Below are 20,558 nucleotides of genomic sequence, written 5' to 3'. Positions count from 1 at the left end.
GCACACCTATGGCAGTTGGCATAAAACTGTCGAGCCAAGAAGAACATGAGCCTGTCAATGAATCATTTTATAGGAGCCTTGTTGGTTGTTTGCTGTATTTAACAGCAACAAGACCTGACATTCTGTTTGCTGTGAGCATGCTATCAAGGTTCATGCACTGCTGTAACCAGCAACATTACAAGGCTGGGAAAAGGGTGCTAAGATACATCAAAGGTACCTTAAACCATGGAATACAGTTTAGAAAGGCTGAAGAGTTGAAACTGATTGGCTACACTGATAGCGATTGGGCTGGTTCAAAGGATGACATGAAGAGCACTTCTGGCTATACTTTTACACTTGGCTCAGCTATGATTTGTTGGAGCTCAAGAAAACAAACAATGGTGGCTCAATCGACAGCAGAAGTAGAGTATGTAGCAGCTGCCAATGCTGTTAATCAAGCTATGTGGCTGAGAAAAATTTTGAGCGATTTGAATCTACAGCAAAATGATGCAACTGTGATACATTGTGACAACAAGTCAGCAGTTGCTATTGCTAAAAATCCTGTCTTCCATGGCAGGACAAAACATTTCAACATTAAACTCCATGTGATAAGAGAAATGGAACAAGCTCGAGAGATCAAGCTAATTCATTGCAGCTCAGAAGGTCAGATCGCCGATATCTTCACAAAATCACTTGGTGCATCGAGATTTCTAAACCTAAGGAAGCAACTAGGAGTCTGCTGCATAGAAGCTGAGGAGGAGTGTTGAAGTCAACCCTCATGCAGCAGCCAAGGTGACCATGCAAGGTGGCCATGCAGGGATCGTGCTTTAACAGCAAACCGAAACTGCATTGTTTCATTTGGTTACTCAAATGAACATTTTGTGTTTTAGTTTGTTTTGAACTAAGTTGGTAACTGTATTTTGATGTAATTAGGTGCTGAATGACAAGTTTAGGTAGAAGTTTATGTTTTCAATCAAGTTTACCAAGTTACTAGGCAATTTAGTGGTGTTAGGTATGTTATTAGGTGGTAACTTGTTTGTTTTGCTGTTGTTATCTCATATATATGTATTGGTATTATGCCTTAAAAAAGGTTAAATGAAAATTCAGCTCATTTTCATTCAATTTTATCTCTTTCTTTTCTGTTCTCCATTGCAAAATTTCTTTCTTCTTCTTCAATAGTTTATTCAGCAAGGCTCGACACTTGCTGTGCAAGCAAGCTAAAACCATCTTGCTATTACCTCTTGCACCAACAGAATGTGTCTCTTGATTATCTTATAGAGTTGTTGACTGATTGTGAGGCTCGGTAACAAGATATTATTTTGGGTATGTCTTTGCAAGCGAATGTGGTTAAACATTCTGAATCTGACGGGAGGCAGGCTAAACAGTTTGGTCAGGGGTCTCGACCGTCTTTTAGAGGTGGTGGCTCCAGGGACTTCAGAGGCAGAGGTCGTGGACGGAAGTTCATGCATGCCAAACCTTAATGCCAGCTTTGTGGTCGTATTAGACATACTGTACACAAATTTACTATAGATTTGGTGAGTCTTTTGAGGGTGTGTCTCAACAGCCCATGCAAGTTTAGTATCATCAGTTCCAGGAGTCTCCTCATCAGTTGTGTACTTCTTCTTCATGTTGCACTCGTAAGGGGTCTTTGGAAACTGCTAGTTTGCAGGCTAATATGGCCTCTACGTCTGGTCCGGTGTCTTCCAATAATGTCACTTCCACTGTATGGTTTCCTGATTCGGGTGCCACTAACCATGTAACAAACGACTTGCAAAGTCTACGAGAGGTGACTCAGTATATAGGTAAAAATAAACTGTTTATGGGGAATGGTATGTGTGTACTAGTAGACAATGTTGGTTTCTCGTCGTTTGTTCATTCCAACAGGGTTTTTCATTTGAAGAATGTACTTCATGTTCCTCGTATATGCAAGAATCTAATGTCTGTTGCACAGTTTGCTAATGACAACTGTGTTTATTTTGAATTTCATCCACTTCATTGTTTTGTGAAGGACATCAAGACATGGACCACATTACTAGTGGGGCATATGCGTAATGGAATGTATCAGTTTACTCTCTCTCAGCACCCCACTACTTTGGAGAGTTTCACCTCGTCTGTTGGCTCGGCTGCAGTTCATACGGCACAATCAGGAGTGTCCTCTGCTGGTGACTCAAGTTTTGAACTATGGCACAGACGTCTTGGCCATCCTTGTCATAGGACTGTTGCTATAGTTCTTCAGAAGTGTAATATAGTTTTAAAGAATTGTAAATCGAGTGCTATTTGCTCAGCTTGTCAACTTGGGAAATTACATAAACTTCCGTTTTTACCTTCAAACACTGTTTATTCCACCTCTTTTGAGCTGATTGTTTCAGATCTTTGGGGACCTGCTCCTATGATTTCTGATGGTTGCCTTTATTACATTTAGTTTGTGGATGCCTACTCACAACATACGTGGTTGTATTTGATTAAAAGCAAGTTCGAAGCTGTGAACAAGTTTCTCCAATTTTAGAAACTAGTTGAAGTGCAGTTTGGGTGTAAGATACGAGCTCTCCAAACAGACTGGGGCGGAGAGTATCGTCCATTTCAAAAGCTATTGACTTCACTTGGGATACAACATCGACTTTCCTGTCCTCACACTTCCGAACAGAATGGGTTGGTCGAAAGGAAGCATCGTCAAGTGGTCGACATTGGCTTGACTTTATTGGTTCAAGCAAGTCTGCCTATAAGCTTCTGGACTCATGCTTTCACTAGTGCGGTTTATCTCATTAATAGACTTCCAACACCGATGCTCCATGGCAAGTCTCCTCATGAGGTTCTTCATAAAACTATTCCTAATTATCAGCATCTAAAGGTTTTTGGTTGTAGATGCTATCCGTATCTTAGACCGTTTCAGGCTCACAAATTCCAATTTCGGTCTCAGCCTTGTGTCTTTCTTGGCTACAGTATGGTTCACAAGGGGTACAAGTGCCTTGCTGAAAATAATAAAGTGTTTGTGTCCAAACATGTTGTGTTTGATGAGGGTTGTTTCCCTTTTGAGGTTGGTTCTATGTTTGCAGATAATTCTCAGTCCACTCGTGCTCTCCCTATGTTTCAACATCAGCAGTCTGCTGTTCCTATTATGGGATATCGCTCAGGGTCAATCAGCTTGTCATACTCGGCTACAGCTGTGCCAACTCCGGAGCTTTCTATACCTTAACCCGTCACTCCACACAGAGGGTCACAAGTAAGCTGCTCTCCTGTGCATTTAAGTTCTCACAGTCCTTCTTCCACGTCTACATGTCAGAATTCTGCAGCCTCCAGCTCTTCGACGGGTCCTCATAGTTGTCTGCCGAGTTCATCTATTCATTGTCCTCCTGTTAACCCTTCTCCCATGCAACCACGGTCCAACCTTCATCCCATGCAAACAAGGTCCAAAAGTGAGATTTTCAAGCCCAAGGATCTGACCGCAGAACTTGCAGCAGTTAAGCCTGTGACAATTGAGCAGGCATTCACGGGCAAAGAGTGGACTCTTGCAGCACAACAGGAGTATGAAGCTTTGAAGAAAAATCACACATGGGACTTGGTTCCGCTACCTGCTGATAGGAAAGCTGTAGGTTGCAAGTGGCTTTTTAAACTTAAAAGGAAATCTGAAGGCACTATTGCTCGGTACAAAGGTCGTCTAGTAGTTAAGGGCTATCTTCAAGAGGCAGACATCGATTTTCAAGAAATGTTCTACCCTGTTGTTCTGTCCTTAGCTGTTAAACTCGGATGGCAGCTTCGATAGGTGGATATTAACAACGTCTTCCTTAATGGCGAGTTGTTTGAAAAAATTTATATGACATAGCCCCCTGGGTTTGAGCAACATAGTAGCAATGGATTGCTCGTATGCAGGCTGAAGAAAGCACTGTATGGCCTTAAGCAGGTGCCTCGAGCATGGTTCTCCAAACTTCGGGAGTTCTTACTTAGTTCACAGTTTGTGTGTGCTAAATCAGATGCGTCGCTTTTTGTTAAGAAGACTGACGAAGTGATCTTATACGTTCTAGTCTATGTCGACGATACAATAATCACTAGAAATCATCAACAAAGTATTGACAAGTTTGTTTCTTCCTTGGACACTCAGTTTACTTTGAAAGACTTGGGACCTCTTGGTTATTTCCTTGGTATTGAGGTGACTCCCAGTGCTGAAGGTTTGTTTTTATATCAAACAAAGTATATTCGTGATTTGCTAAAGAAGGCCAGTATGGATCATGCGAATAGCTCGCATACTCCTATGATTGCTTCTTCGAAATTGTCTCAGAATGATGGTTGTATGATTAAGAATGAGGCTGAGTATCGTAGCATTGTTGGCGCTCTTCAATACGTGGTCATCACCAGGCCGGACATTACGTTTGCTGTGAACAAGGTATGTCAATTTATGCATTGCCCTCTTGATCAACATTTTAAAGCTGTTAAACGAATTCTTCGCTACCTTCAAGGCACTATTGATTATGGTCTTCAATTCACAAAGAAGACTTCGTTGGATGTGGTTGGATACTCTGATGCAAATTGGGGTACTGACATAGATGATCGTCGGTCAACTACGGGGTTTTGTATTTTCCTTGGCGGTAACCCTGTTGCGTGGGGATCAAAGAAGCAGTCGATTGTCTCCCGATCCACAGCAGAGGCAGAGTACAGGGGATTGGCTCATACTATTTCTGAAGTCGTCTGGCTCGAGTCCTTGTTGAAAGAACTACATGTTTCTTCTCTGCGAAAACATACTGTGTGGTGTGATAGCTCAGGAGCGGTTGCGGTCTCTGCAAACCCAGTCCTACATTCTAAATTTAAACACGTTGAGTTGGATTTTTTCTTTATCCGTGAGAAAGTCACCGCCGAACAACTTACTGTGGGTCACATACTAGCACATGAGCAAATTACAGATGTATTCACTAAGTCGCTGTCAGCACCATTGTTTACTAAGTTTAGATCAGGTCTTAAGCTCGGTCCAAAAAGAATGTGTTTACCAAGTGTTGATTAGCAGGAGCTGAAGAGGATGGTGGCATATTAGAGTATATAACAGCTGTGGTTGTTAGCAGCAGTTAGCAGCAGTTAACGGTTAGGAGTTAGAAGCCTTGTTAGTTAGTAGTTAAGGGTAGTTAACATTTGTATTATAAATAGTGGAGTTTTTGTGATGTAAAGGTACATTCTTTTAATAATAATAGAAGTATATTGTGTTCTTAATACAAACTAACCCAATTCATTCCTACCATACTCTTTACATAATCAAGTGTAATTATCATATATCTCGAACTTTCAAATTTATGAAGTTTAAGTCTTTAACATTGGTATCATGATTTATCTCACTTAATAACTAAATTAAAATTAATTTCTTGGATCAGCTAGAATGAAGTTTCCACATGAGAATTCTATAAAAATCTTGAAGAAAAAACTAATACTTTACCTTATAGAAGGAGAAATGTTGAGCTTTTTATTCTCCTCTAATTTCGATGATAAAGAGAAGCATAGATGATGAAAGCCACCTCTTTCTCCCCCACTTATAATACCAATTAATTAGTTATAAATTATATAATTAACTAATAAAAAATTATTATAAAACAAATCAAGAGTGCAACACTTGTTGATAAATATGTTGAAAATATAACATTTATTTAATATATGTTTCAATGAAAATGTTTATAGTAATTTAGGTAGGATAGAGATGAGGATGAGGAAGATGAGGAGGAAGTGAGGAGTAAAAAGAAGTGAGTAACAAAGATCTCCTTGTTGTTTGGTTGCTCCAGGCCTTATATATATATATATCTCTCTAGGCATCACGTGTCAAGTGATCAAATGATTTGATGATATAGATCTAATTAGGGTGGTGTGCTATAGTGTGTCCAACGTCACTCTAGATGTGACGTTATGGTAAGAGTTATTTGTGTTGGTTAGTAAGTAGGGTTTGTTCAGTTGTACTCACACCACTCATGAGGTTACTACTTAATCCAGATAGTTAAGGGTGTACCAAATATATATACTTATATTACTTGAAGTAACTAATGTATTGCGTGAAATAATATACACTGGAGTTTTCAACATATAAAAATATACATTTCAATTTCAATATTTTCCATTTTTTGTTTTCAATATTTTCATACAAGTGATATATAAATTAATTGTGATATAAGTATGATTAAATTGAATATATATAAGATGGCACTTAGTAAATTTTCAAGTTAAATTACACTTAGGATTGCTTCCATTTTTTAGAGAGGTCGACTTTAGATATTATATATAAGATAAATAAAAACGAGGGATTCACTTAAATTAGTGTGAGTATTACAGTTTTTAACCATTAAAATCAAAATTAAATCTATGAATAAAATTAAATATTATTTTACTTTAAAATTACCTTTTCTATTATATTTCCTTTCCTTGCATAGTTATCGTCTTTCTCAATTAGTCCTTCCTCTCATTTTACAAATTTGCAAGGAAAAAGGAAAACAAAAAACAAATATTTAAGAAATTACAACGTCAGTCTTACATGTATTCTATTATTTATTAATTATTTATTTTTGTTAATTATTGTTAAGTATTTTTTGTTGAAAAATAATTTAGACACAAAATTAGATATATATTGTGACATATATAAAATTACTAATACTAGATTTAAAGAAATTACAAAAGTATCATTTTCCCTTTGAATTTTAAGTTTCATGATTTATCAAATGTGGCACCCCAAACCTGGCAGGGACAGTCCGACTTGAATTCAGAACATCACACTAGTCACTTGCGTGACTACAGACCACTAATCACGCCTCACAACATGAATATATACGTATGAGCCAATCATTTAGTACAAGGTAAACATATAAACCCTAAAACATGCTTCATCTAGGGAAATATATCAAAAACAACATCAAGGCAAATTTGTCATTTAACATGCATCAAGCAAAAACATTCATAAATAAACGAATTTGGCATACATACAGCTCATGCCATTTCATTTAAGACAATATCTGAAAGAATCATTTAAAACCGATATGTGAAACTTATTTAATTTTAATATGAAGGTTTAAGGACTAAATCGTAACAATGGAAAAATATTCGAAAAACTCATTTAATTATGAAATTAATCCATTAAAACTTAATCATGCAAATTTTCAAAGCATTTTATGGTATTTAAGGTATCCAATTTCATTGCATAAAAATCAAGACTAATTAGCAAAACTAACAAAACATGATTCGTCAAACACCCAATATGTCATGTCAAGTCGCGACCACGCGACTTTTGGCTTCCCGACATCAATTCCTTGTAGTGATGTCGTCTACAAATTCTATAGAAAACAGCCCAACAATTACATACAACATTTTGACACATTACCAAGCATACCATTTTGTGCATTCGGCCTAATTTTTCTAATTCAGTATGGCATATAGCATACATAAATCATACACATCATACTCATTCACACTATAACATGCCATAACCGTATTTAACATCTCAATTAATTTGCTATACTAGCATGCATTTCCTAACTCCACAAACCATTTACCAACATACCAATTTTGCTTCACATGTATTTCTAGGTGCATTATAGGTCTATTTCCTCCAAATAGGTTATTTTAAAACTTGCCTCAACAACTAGCATGCAGTAAAATCATCCACATCCATATTCACGAATTGACATACCAATTTAACATGCAACTCAAACCAACATAACTTACATCATCACAATCAAAATTCTCAAGAATTCACATGATCAAAAACCAATTATAAAAGTCCTTAAACAGTCCATAAAAAGTCCATTTACAAACCAAGAAATGTTAAGTCTAATCCCTTAAGTAAGGTCCCACATTGCCTTCCTTATTGAAGTTGAAATCATATCACCTGCTCAAAGTTATATCGCCTTGCTTTGGATCACTTGGAAGACTCATTTCTCCTCTTGATTCAACTACTTTTCTACAACATATTTGTTAAAGAGTGTGAGCATAATTAAGCTTGGTGAGTGCACATGAATGCCACAAACAAGCCACAATATCAAGCTTAATGGTATGCATACGATAACATTATTACATGGCATAGCACAAAGCATCATCCCTAACATTTCTTGTTTATGTATTGGCATTTAGTGTCCATGAAACATGTATAAAACATAAAGCATCGGATATACTGATCTCCAAACACAACCAAGAACTCAAAGAGTCTAGCATATCCTATGAAGTGTAGCACATTGCTAACACTCTATAAGCACAACCAACATATCCCGATGAATGGAGCTAGGCTCAACATTCCTTTATCCCTCCAATATATCTCGGGCCTCAACGCCCAAACATAAACATAAAATGATGAGTACTTACAATCTTATGGCATGCCAACTATATCCAATGGTTCCAAGAGATCGCAATGCCAGCATATCCATTTTAAACACATATATTTATTATTTTATGCACACTTTCACATATCATATAACTCATGTTCATATCACATAAACAAATCTCATATAATGCACTTTCAACTGCTCACAAAATGCTCAAAAGGCCATATCGTATAGATCTTATATAGTGTTCATAAAATCAACATGACTCATATAATATTCAGTCATAAACACATAACATTTTCATTAACATTCATGATAACTCACATAGCATATCACATCTCATAAACATGATTTGCATAACGATAATAGATCAAATAGGGATACTTACACTCGGAACTTAGGATAGGTGTTTAGGTAAGCTTTTCTTTGCCCTTTTCCTTGCTCGTAGAAGCTCCCAATTGATTCGAAAATTTTCATACATAATAAACACATTACACACTCATTATTTACAGCCTTAATCGCATTCAAACCATAGCAAAATCACAAATCTACAGTCTCCTTTCTCAATATCGAAATCTAACTCGTTTTACCGAAATAAGAGGTTTTAACACTTAATATTCATTTTTAATCCTCGAATTTGTTTTCAAACATCCTAAATACTATGTAATTATAGATCTAAGCCATCAATTTCATCTAATTTATCAGATTTAACTTTTCCAAAAAACTTAGCTTTCAAGAACATTTTAAAAGAGGGAAAATGTTCAATTCATAAAATTTCTTTAACTATCTATAAAATTGAGTTTATAAACATTCTAATTAGTTCAAAATAAGTCTAAAATCAATCTAAAACTATAGTTTTACTATATTTCAGATTTCATCATTTCTAGATCATGTTTCGATTAGAAAGCATTAGATTTATTAAAATCTCATTATAATCAATTAAAACTCGATTTGAAATAACAACATGCTTAATTTTAATAATAGAAATAAGAACATTACCTCAATTTTGAAAATCTACGAGTTGTAGATCCTACTTCGATGATGAATGTGAGAAGAGATTTGAAGAAATTGGTGAAGTAAACATCAATTTTCTTAGAAAATATGAGTTGTTTGGCTAATTTGAGAGAAAAATTTGGATTGAGAATTTAGGAAAATTTTCAAATGGAAAAGATGGAGGGAAGTGAGGGATTGTTGATTAAATAGCAAACCAATTTTAAAAAATTGGACAATTGCCCTTTTAACCACTTTGGATTTCCACTCTTTTTCAAATCAGTCCTAATTTAATTAAAACTCATTTCTTCAATTATTTTCAAATCCAGCTTCGTATTTAAAATCCATTTTAAATTAACTAATAATCAAACACTTAATTTTAATTTCCATACTTAAATTTTTAGTCTCGATTATTATTTTAATATTTTTACCTAATTATTATTACGAACCTAATTTCTAGTATTCGATCCACTAACCCAATTTTACTAACTCGATTTTTAAGATGTGACATTAAATTTGTCTTTATAGCAGTAAATTAAACTTTTCATTCAAATATTACAATTATTATTTTATATTTTTCTCGTAAACTTTAGAGAGCAATGAAATTTGATTATTATTGGAATTTTAAGTCTACACGATGTATATTATTTTATGAAAAATTACAATTAAAATATGAATTATATTTTAATTTAATTAATTAATTTAAATATGAATTCATTTTTATTAAATCATTAAAATTTTATATTGAATTATTTTTTTTTATTTTTTGAAGGATACGTTTTGCATATTTTTAAAATTTATATATAAACTTCCAATTTTTTTTATTTTTTTGTCATTTTTTTCTTTCATAATTTTAAATTTTTTTTACATTGATGGCATAAAAAGCATCCCCTGTTTGAATAGCTTTAATTGTTTTTAGTACAATTTTGGGGTATTAATTGATTGGATACCCGAGAACCATAATCTTTCCTAGGAACAGCTTCTACGACGATAGATAGGGGTCAGGTTTGTTTGGCATCTATGCCTCCTGCCCGGAAGGGCAGTAGGAAAGGGCAGTAGCCTTTTCTTCAAGCAGGGCTTTCTCGATAGCCAGAAGCTCTTCCTTCCATTAGTAATCTGGGCTTGTGGTTGAATCGAGATTATAGTGTGTGTTTTTTGTCAACCTGGAAAGTATTAACCTATTGTAAAATTTAGTCCGATATGATTTATATTTTAATGCTACTTAAATTGATATGATTTGAACTCATTAGTCTAATGGTTAACATGTTCATTGCCCTAGATATGGTTAGAGTTCGAATCGCGCTAATATTGTTGTTATTAGAGCAAGGAAAAAGAAAATTTGAATCTAATTTAAGAATCCGAATATTATAAGTACTATATGTAATAGGCTTATTATTTGGTATCGCTTGTGTATTAAATAATTATTTAAGAGAAAAAAATATCAAACACAATTTTAAAAATATTTGAAATTAAATCGGATCTAAAATCAATTATTTATAAATAGCAAGTGCAATCTTGAAAAATCTTAAGAAGGAAATTTTAGGGAAAGTTGGTACTCCAACCATTTCAAAGAGTTGAAAAATATTAATCAAAATTAAGCCTAGAATGAGGAGGAGAAAAAAAAATACAAGGAAATTGGATGATTGACCGAACATCATTTAATTTCATTTTACTTATCAAAAACACAAAACTCCACTACATTTTCATTGTCATTCATCATAAAACATTTTACGAAAAGCGGAATCCATTACATGCGTTCTTCACCACTACCCTACTTTTTAATCCTAGTAGTGTTCCTCATCCATTGTTCCATTCAAGTAAGCTGCTTTAGGTTTAATTTTCCAACATTCGAGAGAGATGATGAAAAGCAGCTTATCTTGAGCGAGGAGACTACTGTAGAAAAGAATGCCATCCAAGTTACCCCCGACTTTTCTAATGGAGCATACATTGAACATAAATCGGGGCGAGCCGTGTATAAGAAACCTTTTAGATTGTGGAAAGACAGTCGCACCATTGCTTCTTTCAATACAACCTTTGTCCTCAATATCGAAAAACAAACATCTCCTGGGGGTGAAGGCCTAGCGTTTATAATAGCTGGGAATTCTACTCTTCCACCCAACAGCGAAGGGAGATGGCTTGGGATTGTGAACTCGGATCCGAATGGTTCCCCCGTGGTGGCGGTGGAGTTCGATACAAGGAAGAGCGATGATCAGGACTTGGATGATAACCATATTGGCTTGGACATAAATAGCATAAACTCCAACGCCTCAGTTTCTTTAACTCACTTTGGTTTTAATATTTCAGGAGGTCGTGATTTGTGGGTTCTTCTTCAATATGATGGCCAAAACTTGACTGTGAGGGTAAATGAGACTCTTGTGCTTTCTCAGCGTCTTGATCTTTCTATCTATCTCCCAAAGAAGGTGTTTGTTGGATTCTCTGCTTCAACAAGCAATGAGACTCAGCTTAACTGTGTCAAATCCTGGGAGTTTTCCGGAACCGATATCGGAGGAGAGGGGAACTTGTTGTGGGTAGCTTGGATAATGATTCCAGTAGTGACATGGTGTTGTTTATGGGGGTTCTTTTATACTTGTATTGGAGAACGGGCCCCATTGAGGAGGATCTTGAAGGTGCGCAAAGAAATATAGAAGATGAGATTAGACGATCGGATTTTGCTCCAAAGAAGTTTCGATTCAATGAATTGAAACAAGCAACTGGCAACTTCAGCCCCAAGAACAAGCTTGGGAAAGGTGGATTTGGAACTGTGTACAAAGGGTCATGGGGAAACAAGGAAGTAGCTGTCAAAAGAGTGTCGAAGAAATCAAATCAAGGCAAGCAAGAATTCATAGCGGAAGTAACAACAATTGGCAACCTCAACCACAAAAATCTCGTGAAGTTAATCGGGTAGTGCTATGAAAGGCGTGAGCTCCTTCTTGTATACGAATACATGCCAAATGGAAGCCTTGATAAGTACATATTTTGTGATGAAAAAGCAAGCTTGGTGGAATCGAGATTGAATTGGGAGCAAAGGCAAAATATAATACAAGGGGCAGCTCAAGCACTCGAGTATCTTCACAATGGTTGTCAAAAGCGGGTACTGCACCGTGACATAAAAGCCAGCAACATAATGTTGAACTCAGAGTTCATCCCTAAGCTAGGGGATTTCGGGTTGGCTCGAACCATTCATGAAAAAGAGAAGGCCTATCATTCCACCATAGAGATTGCTGGCACACCAGGTTATATGGCTCCGGAAACCTTTCTTATCAGCAGAGCAACGGTGGAAACCGATGTCTATTCCTTCGGCGTTCTCATCTTGGAAGTTGTTTGCGGGAGGAAACCAGGTAACAAAAGCGAGCAAAACAATTACAACAATAGCATCGTCAATTGGCTATGGGAACACTATAAGAACGGGAAGATAACTGCCGCTGTGGATTCCAGGATGGATGGGAACTTCGTCGAGAATGAAGCCGAGCGTGTGCTGATTCTAGGATTGGCATGTTGCCATCCGAACCCACATTACAGGCCTTGTATGAGAACTGTTTTGCAGGTTCTTTTGGGGGAAATTGATCCACCTGAGGTGCCTCAAGAGAGGCCTTCATTTGTGTGGCCAGCTATGCCCCCATCTTTTACTAAAATGGATTACTCTCTTAAAGGCAGCCAACTCAATCCATTTACGGACCTAGCGGGTAGGTAAGGTCATTTGAGCTTGAACATACTGTAAATATAAAAATTTGTTAAGCAATAGTTAGTCAAAATCATTAATCCTCGAGGGAAAATTATGGGAAATAATGACTAGTGTTGCAGAGAAAAAAATGAGCTCTTCGAGTTAAGTCTTTTGGTTTATATAAAAATTTAATTTACTCTAGGAAATAAAAGAAAAAGATCCATCAATTTACACTACACTGACTTTTTCGACCTTTTCGGCTCAATTTCTAGTGGAAGCCCTTCCTTTACCCCTGTTCTTATAAACCTAATAAACCATTATGTCTTATAAATAGACAGGAAAAGGTCTATATAAGTAATGTGAATAAATTATTTGAAATGCTTTTAATTTCTATATTTCAAAACAACAATAGATAAATTTTAGCCAAGTATTATTTTTCTTTAATATAATGCATTAATTCTATTTTTTTTAGATTATAAACTGAAACTACAAAAATATACTTGATAATTAGTAAAACTTTAAGTTTCCATGAAATAAGAATTGTCATGTAAATTAAAATTCTCATTAATTATATTATACTTATAATTTTGCTTTCCAACATAGTTGTGCGTTAATAGACTATAAGCATGCCTAGATTTTCATGAGGGCTTTAGAGATTTTACCACAAACCTTAAAGAAACTATTTCACTTCACACTTATATAGATTAATTCATCAAGTGTTCAATGCAAATTAATACACCACCTATAAATAGTATATTTTTTATTAAGAGTAAATGTGTTTTGAGCTCTGGCAAATTGCAAGGTAAGCTTTGGGAAGGTGCTCGAATTTGTCAAACAATCCAATATGAAGTCCAAATCCTTCAGGCCCTTCAAGTTTTTAATCAAATAATATTATCTATTATTTTCGAACTCTCAAATGCTCAAAGAGGATTTAACTCAAAGAACAAAACACAGGATAAAAATCAAAACTTCCTAAAGAGGGCAATCAACATCCTATTGGATCTAGTGCCCTAAGTATAGTATTTGCATCTAAGTACATTTGTAATTTTTTGAACAGATTGGTTAACAAAATTATTCATGAATTACATTAATACTTTGTATATTGTCCTCATATGGTTTTTGCACACAAAACAAAATGGAAGCAAAATTTTCTCATTAGTTGTCTAATATTTAATTAATACTATGGTATTATGTGGTCGGATCATAATATGAAAAGACAGCTTGTATTAGTAGACAAACCTAAACATGTCATTAGTCTAATAAAAAATGAATAAACCGATTGAAAGACTAATATGTCATCTATTAAGTACAATTGGGGAAACGTTTTGTCTTGGGCATCGAAGCGGATGACTCCCAAAAGATAGAGATATAGATGTGACTGACTGAACATCAAACAGGACCCAAGTAGAATAGATCTTGAATCTGTTTATGGATTTATTCACTTTTGACATTCATAGTGTGGCATACCTAAATCCTTAGTGGATGACGGGTTATATATGTGTGACTCGTATACTTTGATGTAAATAAAAGTCTGACTTCAAATAGATAAGGAACCGAAAGCTGGTGCGTTGGGTGTACAACTTTTGCAGTATGTAGTGTCATTCACAACAGTGGAATTTATAACCCAAAACATGGGTAAATGGTATCTTCTCATTGGCATTACATAGTTGATAAAAAGTAAATATGGTCATGGGTCGTTCATCTTTGTGATGAACGATTTGATTACTATTTAATAGTAATTGACTTTTCATGAAGGAAGATGTAATGGTTACCATGAGATAAAATAGGATCATATTGGGAGAACGAATATTATCCCAAAGAGATCAATGATATCCTTTGAAGGTAACACACACTTATAACAAGATCATTGGATGAGCACTGAATAGATGCTTTCATAATGATATGTCGTTAGGAAGAGCTCAGTCACGATACTATAGTGGAATGAGTTCATGACTAAATGAGTTTATAATTAATAGGAAAAAAATCAAAACTTAATTATAAATCATTTGAGCCCTAATTATATATGTCCAATCGGTCTCACCGTTAGCTCGTTAAAACCAGAAATGAATTGTGTGTTTAAATAGAAATGAATAGGAAATAAGAAACATTTAGGAATGATTATGGTTTTTTCAGAAATGAAATAATGGAATCATTTAAAAATTAATATAGGTTTCCAAAATGGAAATGGGAGTGGAAATGATAATGATTCATTTGGATTACTTAAAAATGATTGGAAGAATGAGTTTGTTTTTGAGCTGTTTTGAAATCCAAAAATAAAAATAAATCATTTAATCACAGTGAACATGTTGAATTGTGAAATATTAAACACATTTTCTCAAAAATTGTATTAGGATCCAAATCGTCAAAATTTTACTGATGGTAAAATCATTAAAATTTAATTGGGGGTAAAATAGGGATTAGAAAATCATTTAATATAGAATAATAAAATTTATTTTGGAAAATAAAAAAAACGAATCGGGTTGGATCGTATTACAGAGTACTAGGTCGAAAGACCTAGGAAGTACTCGTAATTAAACCCGATGTGATAGAGGCCCAAAACCCCTCATATAACATGAAGGGGGCAGCAACCCTACTAGAAATACTTGGATGCGTTGTTCACCCCACTCCTACTGTAAATAGGAAGTTGTTTTTCTATTTGAAATAAACACTACAACTCAACAAGGGTTCTACCTTCTCTTCTTATAAATAGATGACACTGGTAGGCATTAAATACAACTTTAAGAGATTGTTATTCTGTCAAAAAATAGGGAGAATTTATTCTCAACTATTCCATTTTCACCCCAAATAAAAGAGAGAAATCTTTTTCTAATTTTGTGTTTCGATTCAATTGGTTTGAGCCCACACTCAAAGCAGTTTGCGGTACAAGAATAGCGGAGAAAATCATTTGGTTAAAAGTCGGGAACAACGAATGTCCTCTAGGCCAAAAATACAAGTATGAATTTGGTTAGGATTTATTGCTATAAATATTACAAACTGAATCGGTTTTCAAATTCTTAATTTTCTGTTGTATAGGAAAACCGTTTTCAAATCAGATTTTTTCCAACACTTCCTCTATGTAAGGGTCCAAAATCAAATTTTGAATTATAATTGCTCGGGTGATAGCAATTATAATCTCACACATTTAAAACAAGAGAAACAAGAAAATAAAATTTATTTTAGTTCGAAAAAGACAACTCAAATAAATTTTCACTAAATTTAAACAGAGTTTCCCCCTAGTATTGCGTATATAAATTTTGGCATTCATACTATATATTTTTTGACGCCCCACATTTGACCTAATCCACGGATCTAAAAGCATGACGTCACATTACATTGCCAGAACAATTCAGACTATTTCAATATAAATATATTAAGTTTAATATAAAAATTTTCCATATAATTCAAATTAGTCATTCATGATCATATACATACATTGAGATGTTGTTCGACTTCATCTAACATATTCTAGTATTATTCGGGGTCAAATATGTTTATCAAGACTCAATTCCAATTCAACTAGGGTCTCGAAACATTGAAGATTTTCCTTATTTTGAACTTTTGTTATTAAGTAAGGAGACGTAAACAATGTATCCTACTACCAACAAACCAAATTGTCAAAATAGCATTTCCAAACATACAAGTTTCAACCAATTACACACTTAACTTATACTAACTTATATCTAATTTCATATGCATCAAATTGTCCTACCAATCATTATCACACATTTACCAAACTTAGCATTTAAGTGTGCATAACTAATCCAAGGTAATTATATCACAGATGATCAACAATTTCCTTTATATATATAAATTCAACATGGCATGTCATTATTTACTAATAAATCTCAAAGTTCTTATACCTTAGAAATAATTCCCTAATATTTCAATTATTAACCTTAAAACTTTTACATTATTTAGTTTTATTTCAAACTAACCCAATTCATTCCTACCATACTCTTAACATAATCAAGTTTAATTATCATATATCTCATACTTTCAAATTTTTGGAGTTTAAGTCTTTAATATTGGTATCATGATTTATCTCACTTAATAACTAAAATTAATTTCATGGATCAGCTAGAATGAAGTTTCCACATGAGAAATCTATAAAAATCTTGAAGAAAAAGCTAATACTTTACCTTATAGAAGGAGAAATGTTGAGCTTTTTATTCTCTTTTAATTTCGGTGATAAAGAGAAGCATAGATGATGAAAGCCACCTCTTTCTTCCCCCACTTATAATATATATAATTATTTAATTAACTTATAAAAAGTTATTATAAAACAAATCAATGGCTAATATTTCATTTAGCCTAAGTCAGGGGCAAATTACATATAAAAGCCCATTTTTTTTAAAATTTATCGAAATAGGCCCGGTAAATAATTATTTACCGGAATAGTCCTATTTCCCCGAAAGCATGTCCACGTCAGTGCGATGTTAGGGGACGTGGCAGAAAAACGCGTCCCTGAGGAAGCGTTTTGCCTACATGGATAGAAATCACTCCCTCAAGGGCGCGCTTTAAGTCCAAGTAGGCAAAACGCTTCCCCAAGGACGCGTTTTGCCCGTGTTTCCTGCGATGGTTTTGGGTTATTGGTTTAGGGTTTAGGGTTAGAGTTTTGGTGTTTTTAGGGTTTAGGGCTTAGGAAGAAAAAATTAAATAAATAAGGAATTAGGGTTTAGGGTTTGTCAATTAAATTAATTATAAGTTTTTCGAAATTGGAAGATGGAAGATGGAATGTGTGCGTCTCGAGTCTCCACCTCTCAATCAACGCATTGATAAGTTTTGGGTCCAACTTGCATCCCCGGCCTACCGTCGCCATGTGCCAAAAATCCGCCTCCCGCAAGTAATTCTCTACCAACGGTAATGGAGGACCATGCATATTACGGATATAGCATTGCAATATCCAATCTACAGAATTTTATAACATATAATAAAATAATAATTATTTAAAATTGCATGAAGAAAATTTTTTTTAATAATATTTAAAAATTAAATTTAACACTTACCATTTTCATTTGTTTGACGGATATATGCTTATCATCAAGATGAATAAATTCTCCGGCCATTGCTAAATTGGTACAAATTTTTACGATTTAAAAAAAATTCAAAAAAATTTTTAAAACTTTTTTAAAAATAATTAAAAAATTAAAGCTCTTTTAAATAGGAATTTGAGAGGAATTTGAGAGAATATTAGAGAGAAAGGATTTAGTTGTGAAAAAAAATGAAGGTGGGGGGTTTTTATAGTTTTTTTTTATTTTACCGTTGGGGGTCACCAACGGTAAAAAAAGTATCTGTTGGTACTGTTCACACGCGGGCAAAACGCGTCCCCAGGGGAGCGTTTACGTAGCAGGAAAACGCACCCTTGAGGGAGCAATTTCTGTCCACGTAGGCAAAACGCTTCCTCAGGGACGTGTTTTTTTGCCACGTCCTCTGACATCGCGCTGACGTGGACACGCTTTTGGGGAATAGGGCCATTCCGATAAATAATTATATACCGGGCCCATTTCGGTAAATTTTTTAAAAAAAAGGCTTTTATATGTAATTTGTCCCTAAGTCAGTGGAGGTGAGTGATTAAGATGGAGCGATGCCACCATCCCACTTTCATTATGGTTTATTTATATTTAGACTCTTAGTATAATTGTACTTGAAGGTAGGGGTGTTTAAATTTCAGTTAAAATTGAATTAATTGAATGAATTGATCTAATTTGGTTAATTTGTCTGTTAATCGATCTAGTTTAGTCGGAGGTCGATTAAAAGTTTTTTGAAATTTCGATTAACGGTTAATTCGGTTCGAAATCGGGTAATTAACCAAATTAACCGAATTTAATAAATAATATTATACACAATATGTATTAGGCTATTACTAGTTCGGTTAATTCGGTCAAATGAACATTATAAATTTATTTTTTATATGTTTTATACTTATTTTAATAAAAAAACAAAGAAATACATTTATTATAAAGAGTGACTGATATAATCTATTTATCATACATCATTTTCACTATAGATTTAATCAGTTCTTATTATGCAATAAGGACGGAGTTACGATGAGTCAGCAGGATGATCGATCGAGCTTATATAATTGGAGTTTAGATAATTTATAATTAGGTTTTGACTCTTTGTCTATTAGTTATAAAATTATTTAGTTAAGGAGTCAATCAAGTAAAAGTTATAATTAATATCCTTATTATATACCATCATGAAAGCCAATCCGTAATCCTTTTAGATTAAAATCGTTCACCTAATTCAATTCATTTTATTTTATGGTAGCGATTGTATCTTTCGCGATAAAAATTATTATTACTTACAATTAATAATGATTAATCATTTATCTTAGACAAATGACTCATGACCGTGTTCCATTTTCACAATCCACATAATGTCAACGAGAGATAATATTTACTTTTTATTCAAGCTATGAATTCTACTTTTGTAAGTGATGTGATGTCATACAAAAGTCATGCACCCAAAATACCCAACATTCTACTCGCCCAACATACAAACATGATCATTCATTTATTTAAAATTAATGTAAGTCAGACCATTAACGTAATAAGTAAATAAATCCATAAATTCAACTAGTAAGATGTATTCTCAATTTAGACTATTTCTAATAGTCATACTTGCTCCGATAGTCAACTGTTTCGCTAATCAAACTTATAAATGACATAACAATATATTATTATTAAAACCATTTGTTAAATTTAATCCTACAAACTATTAATATAAATTTTCTAACATGTAAAACTAAATCAAGGGTAAACACCATCTTTCTTCGTTTTTTAATTTAATTAATTTTGATCGTGAATTGAACTTTTAAAAATAATTGATTTTTTTTGTGAATTACAAAAAGAGATGCGACTAGTAGGTCTCAAACCTAAACTACATCTAGGATGAATGAAGAACATTCTATAAATATCAGGTCAATACTCAATTCAAAATGACTTTTTAAGTTTGAAAATTGGCATTTGCAACGAAATTTGGAGGTTGATTAGAGAAGAGTTGGTGGTCTTTACTAAATTATAGATAAATGAAACACGTGAATCCCATAAAGGGGTCAATTTATGGCATTAATAATGAAAAAGACCCCCAACAATTACGCGTTGTTTTGGGGCGGCCAGCAATCAAAGTTTGAATGTGTTGATGAAAGGAAAAGGATGCCTTTATTCTTTGTCAATCAAGTCCTATCCTAGCACTTTTTTAAATGCCCATCATTAACCACAAAAGTGCAAACTCCCATCATAACAAATATTAATGAATTAAATGAGTGGATTTATTTTTTAAAATTCACTAAGAATAATAGTTAATTGAGTCTGTGTTTAATTGATATGGACATTATTTAGAAGTTACTTTTATAAAAGTTAAGTTCTTCGTTGATTGAGTCCTAGATTGATATCGGTATTATTGTTAATGCAGAAAAATATGAGTTTGATCGTGCTGAAACGCTTATCCCCTATTTAAGAATTTTAGAAAGTGTAAACACGTTTGAAAAAAAATTAGCTGTAATTCAAAAAGATGGGGAGATCTTTTTAAAGTATTTTTATATCTTCTAATTTTATGGAAAGAGTATAAAATTACATCTTATTAAAGGGAAAAATGAAATAAAGCCTTTCTTCTTCCTAGTGGAATACAGGTGACAAATAACGAGTGGTTTCCTT

General features: G+C 34.0%; 1 pseudogene; it reads left to right on the top strand.

The window, feature by feature from the left end:
- The first annotated feature begins 10,866 nt into the window (after positions 1–10,866).
- On the top strand, positions 10,867–13,179 carry LOC107937465 (probable L-type lectin-domain containing receptor kinase S.5; annotated as a pseudogene).
- Positions 13,180–20,558: the final 7,379 nt, after the last annotated feature.

Source organism: Gossypium hirsutum, chromosome D01 (genome assembly GCF_007990345.1).
Source record: "Gossypium hirsutum isolate 1008001.06 chromosome D01, Gossypium_hirsutum_v2.1, whole genome shotgun sequence".
In the NCBI taxonomy this organism is placed as follows: Eukaryota; Viridiplantae; Streptophyta; class Magnoliopsida; order Malvales; family Malvaceae; genus Gossypium; species Gossypium hirsutum.
The sequence above is the reverse complement of the archived record's forward strand: the minus strand, read 5'-3'. Positions and strand labels throughout refer to the sequence as shown.